Raw genomic sequence first — 6000 nt, forward strand, 5'->3', positions numbered from 1 at the left:
GTCATATGAGCTATCTGATGTTGAACGTGAGGTACTATCTAAGGGTTTGTCCTTTTCCCCTATGAGTCCCCTTAATAAATTTATCTTGATTAAGGATGTATATTTGTTTTGCCGTCAACTTACGTTTAAATTACTTTACCATCAGCCATCTCTTGTAGACTCTCTCCCGGATGACGGAAAACAGGTCTTCTGTGATCTCTTGGAACTATTGGAGAATAATGAGACACCTAGTGGCAATAGAAGATTCACCAGGAGACTGCCATCCCAAGTCACCCCATCTTTCTCCTTGTTTCCTGCAGTCCAGATCTTTTTCGATAGGGTCTGCTACGATATTGATCAATTGAAGCTGGACCGTCATAGACATAACAACTTCGGTAAGAGGGAAAATCTTGCATTACAAAATTTGAAAAGAAATGCTGCTTTTGTTATCCGAGAGGCGGACAAGGGGGGTAACGTGGTGTTATGGCCCCATGACCAATATCAGAGGGAGATTGCCCGCCAACTAAGTAATGGCCAGTATTACTCTTCACTACCTTCTGACCCCACTGATTTTTTTAAAAGACAAATTGACTCACTCATTCTAATGGCTGTCCAAGAGAACATCATAACGAAAAAAGAGGCAGATTTTTTGACTACCCCTTCCCCGATTGTTCCTACCTTTTACGCAATGCCCAAGGTCCACAAGTCTATAATAGAACCACCGGGCAGACCTATTGTGTCCGGTATTGGCAGCATTTTCGAACGGCCATGTATTTACGTGGATCATTTCTTACAGCCAATTGTCACCACCTTGAGATCCCACACAAGGGATTCTACTCACCTGATGCAACTTGTGGAGGAGCTGGTGATCCCTGAAAGGACCCTTCTTGTCACCATGGACGTCGAGTCCCTTTATACAAATATTGCACATCCAGCAGGTATGCGGGCGACTAGCTATTTTTTGGAAAAAATGTCAGATCGACCTCGAGAACTCGATAGTTTCATTTTGAAGCTTCTATACTTTATCTTAGACAAAAACTATTTTGTGTTCGATAGAAGGTTCTATAGGCAAATCTCTGGCACCGCCATGGGTGCACGGTGTGCACCCTCTTACGCTAATCTTTTTCTTGGGTGGTGGGAGGAGACGGTCGTCTATAAACATCAGGCCTTCAATTCTAATGTGTTGGCCTGGCAAAGATATATAGACGACATCCTGATGTTATGGACGGGGTCTTTGGAAACATGTAACGACTTCATTGCAAATCTCAACTGTAATGTTCATAACATTAAGCTTACATCTACCATTTCAGACTCGACAATAGAATTTCTAGACATCAAACTCTCTATGGAGCGGTCGAGCATTGTCTGTACTCTATATCGGAAGGCAACGTCAACAAACAGTCTCCTCCACTACACCAGTTTCCATCCACGGCATCTTAAGGATGGCATACCGAAAGGTCAATTTCTTCGGCTCAAGAGGAATTGTAGCAAAGAAATTGATTTCGTGGAACAATCGAGGGACCTTTCTGAACGGTTCAAAAGAAGGGGATACCCAAAGAAAAGCATCTCCAAGGCATACCAACATGCATGCCAACAAGATAGAAGGAATTTGTTCCAGAAGAAGGTACGTGACTCCTCTCGCCCACTCTCGTTGATCACAACTTTTAACAATCAGTGGTCGGATATTCGAGATGTTTTGGAAAATAATTGGGGCATTCTTATGAGTGATGCGAGAACTATCCCAATCATCTCTTCTTCTCCTTGCTTGGTGGCGAGGAGAGCAAAAAACCTTAAGGACAATTTGTGTCACAGTCATTACCAAAGACCAGTTACCAGACTTAAGGGTGGCAGGAGGACCTACGGTTCCTATCCATGCGGCAACTGCAATATATGCCAGTTCATGATTGCGCAAGATGGTTTTTCAGTGTCTACTCTGTCTTTCCAGATTCAACCCAAGGAATTCTTCACATGTAGATCACGTAATCTGATCTATGCTATATTCTGTGATTGTCCAAAAATCTACGTGGGACAAACGACGCAGGAAATAAGGAGAAGGATGCAACAACACCTCTCCAACATCTCTACGGCCCAGAGGGATCGAGAAAAGAATAAAACGTTAACATCAGTGGCCGCGCATTTTCTGGACAGACATCGTGGAAAAACCTCCAGCTTTAAAGTAATGGGTCTTGAATCCGTTAAAATGAACATCAGGGGAGGTGATATGCATAACCTCCTACTCCGATGCGAAACCAAGTGGATATATGAACTCCAAAGTCTTTCACCCAAGGGTCTGAACGAAGAATTGTTGTTTACAGGATACTACAAACAACTATAGACTTTTTTTCTATTCTTCTTTCAATCTTTAATATCGTCTATATGTGTTTTTGGTATAATTTCATATGTGATAGTTTCCCTAATGATGACGTGTATATACACTCACCGGCCACTTTATTAGGTACACCATGCTAGTAACGGGTTGGACCCCCTTTTGCCTTCAGAACTGCCTCAATTCTTCGTGGCATAGATTCAACAAGGTGCTGGAAGCATTCCTCAGAGATTTTGGTCCATGTTGACATGATGGCATCACACAGTTGCCGCAGATTTGTCGGCTGCACATCCCAAAGATGCTCCATACAAGACAGGATGGATCCATGCTTTCATGTTGTTTACGCCAAATTCTGACCCTACCATCCGAATGTCGCAGCAGAAATCGAGACTCATCAGACCAAGCAACGTTTTTCCAATCTTCTACTGTCCAATTTCGATGAGCTTGTACAAATTGTAGCCTCAGTTTCCTGTTCTTAGCTGAAAGGAGTGGTACCCGGTGTGGTCTTCTGCTGCTGTAGCCCATCTGCCTCAAAGTTCGACGCACTGTGCGTTCAGAGATGCTCTTAGGCCTACCTTGGTTGTAACGGGTGGCGATTTGAGTCACTGTTGCCTTTCTATCAGCTCGAACCAGTCTGCCCATTCTCCTCTGACCTCTGGCATCAACAAGGCATTTCCGCCCACAGAACTGCCGCTCACTGGATTTTTTTTCTTTTTCGGACCATTCTCTGTAAACCCTAGAGATGGTTGTGCGTGAAAATCCCAGTAGATCAGCAGTTTCTGAAATACTCAGACCAGCCCTTCTGGCACCAACAACCATGCCACGTTCAAAGGCACTCAAATCACCTTTCTTCCCCATACTGATGCTCGGTTTGAACTGCAGGAGATTGTCTTGACCATGTCTACATGCCTAAATGCACTGAGTTGCCGCCATGTGATTGGCTGATTAGAAATTAAGTGTTAACAAGAAGTTGGACAGGTGTACCTAATAAAGTGGCCGGTGAGTGTATATACCTTGGCATTTATATTTATATGACCAGCTAAATTTATATCTAGTGAGCCAAGTTAAGAATTGTACCCCGTGTTTGGGTTCACTAATATATGTGACCAGCCAAACTTCCGAACAGGGGGCTATGTCTACATATTTATATGTGTTTTTTTCCGCTGTTCGGATCAACTTCTATCAGTAAAAGTATTCCTTTCCGGTTTGTGTTTCCACCATAGGTATCTATGGGGGTGGCACTCTCTTTGGTGAGCCCTTAAGTAATTTTTACATCTTTTTCTGTCTCCATCTATCAATGATGAGGGATAGTCTTTATTGACCAGATAACGTCACTACCATATGCGTGTATTACTTTAGGGGTGCCGTCATAGGTATACTTACTATAGTATCTTTGTACTAATTAAGGGTTTTTTTCTCGAACTGATCTAACAATTTCTTGATTTATTGACTTATGAGAATACATATACTTACTTCGTTTCTGTATACTCTGCCCTTTGGGATTTTGTCGGTTCCTTTTTTCTTCGTTTTTGGGCCTGTTGGCCATCCAATAAATTTTCGTATTTTCAGATGTTCTTCACCTTTGGTTTTAGTTTTGTGTGATATAGAGCTGCACACATTGATACGGACAAGATACAGTCTCCTGTTTGGCGTCATTTTTTGATATTCGGCGCCGTATTTATATGTTAGTGGTTATATGCCGGTGCAATAGGAGGTTCTTTTACCGTCCTATTAGTACCGGTGTCTTCCACACCAACTGTACACTCACAGCAGGATACGTATGTGTATTTACACTTTCCTATGGATAGAGATATCCTTACAATAACCTCTTGAACTCCCGTGTAAAGTCCCGTGTAATATCATAGCACCTAGTTCTTTACGCATGTACATTAGTCAGCTCTCGGAGTGCGGTAAAAAGCATGATTGATATAATGTGTGGTATGTGGCTGCAGCAGCTCTGTGATTTCCCGTACAGATCGCATCATTAAAGGCGGGCGGTCTTTTTCACTACGGACAGGGATTTTCTATGATGTATTATGCGCATGCGCTGTATGACTTTCAAGCCACCATATTGGCACACCTAGGTTGCGAAGTGTACACCTCATCCTACTTCCGGTGCGATGTCATTTCCGGTCGCATTCGGCGTCTTCCTCTACAGCTGTTCAGGATCTCGTGCTATCGGGTAAAGTATTTAAAGTGTAATATTCGAGTCCAATGGCGCATACCACTTTCTACCCCTGATGAAGCCACAGCGGTGGCGACACGCGTCGGGTTCTTAATCCCCCCTGGACCTTTTCCGGGGCTGTGCACACTTCTCTCATGGACATGTATAATGGGATCTGCGGTGTGGCTATTTAGGTCGGCAGAGGTCTCAGCTATAATTGACTGCTCCGTCTTGCTTTTTCAGGTCATGTATCCACCTTCCCCCCATGTATTTGTATCGTAGCTTTTTAGCTGCATATTTGGCTAATGTTGTATGCATATAACAGCATATAACAGCATAGTATGGATGGTTACGGTGGGCACTTGTACCTGTTTTCTATGCCTGCTCGACATATCATATCTTACTGCATCGGGTATATTTCTGTCATTTGTTTAAGCTGAGGGGCCCGGCCACATATGTCATGTGCCTATTAGCCACACGCAGGCGTTATATATCTGGTCATTATTGATACTGGGTGCTGGACAAGCCAGCCTGTGGCCTATTGTTATATATATACCACATTGTTACTATGAAGTTTGGCTGGTCACATAGGGTCCATCTAATTCAGTGGACCTTCCACATATAGGTATATGGTGGTATTATATTCCTGATTAGAACTAGACAATTGGGGCACCGTTTCCCACTTTTCTTGTGGGCATGGAATTTTTTACCTTGTATGCCAGTATTCTCAGTATATTCTGTCATGTCCTACAATAATCTTACGTATTAAGTGTATTTTTTGTATTAAGTATAGTTATCTAATTATATTGAGCATTCGTGTGCACCTTACCCTTGGACTGGGGTTTTTTTCACACCTCCCTCCTTTCTCTTAAGGTGGTCTTTTCTATTGATGTTTTTAATCCTCATGTTTTTATGTAACTATTGTTCATACGGTACGTGTTGTTTGGATTGGAATTAATAAACTTTTTTCTATATATTACTATATCTAGGGTGTTCCCCTAATTTTGGTATGTCTCTTTTCTCTTTTTGGTTTCCATTGATCAGTGGCGTAACTAGAAAGTTATGGGCCCCGATGCAAAATTTCAAATGGGGCCCCCCTCAACCATGCAAAAATATTTTCCACCCAAATTCAGATTGTTCCTATTCATTTCGCACACTATAGCTTTATTGCAAAGTTGTATAGTGTGATCGCAGTGGCGTAACTATCCGGTGCCATTGTTATGTAATTTATAAAAGAAAATAAACTATTATACTCATCAGGGGCTTACATAGAAGTCATGGGGATCCATATAAGAAGTATAATGCACCCCCATAGTACTCCTTATAATATAATGCACCCCCATAGTCCTCTATATAATATACTGCACAGTTCATAGTCATCCATATAGTATAATACACTCTCCATAGTCCTCCATATAGTATAATACACTCTCCATAGTCCTCCATATAGTACAATAGTATAGTACACTCCTTATAGTCCTCCGTATAGTATTATACACTCCTCAGTCCTCCATATAGTATAATACACTCC

Source organism: Ranitomeya variabilis, chromosome 3, assembly GCF_051348905.1.
Source record: "Ranitomeya variabilis isolate aRanVar5 chromosome 3, aRanVar5.hap1, whole genome shotgun sequence".
NCBI lineage: Eukaryota > Metazoa > Chordata > Amphibia > Anura > Dendrobatidae > Ranitomeya > Ranitomeya variabilis.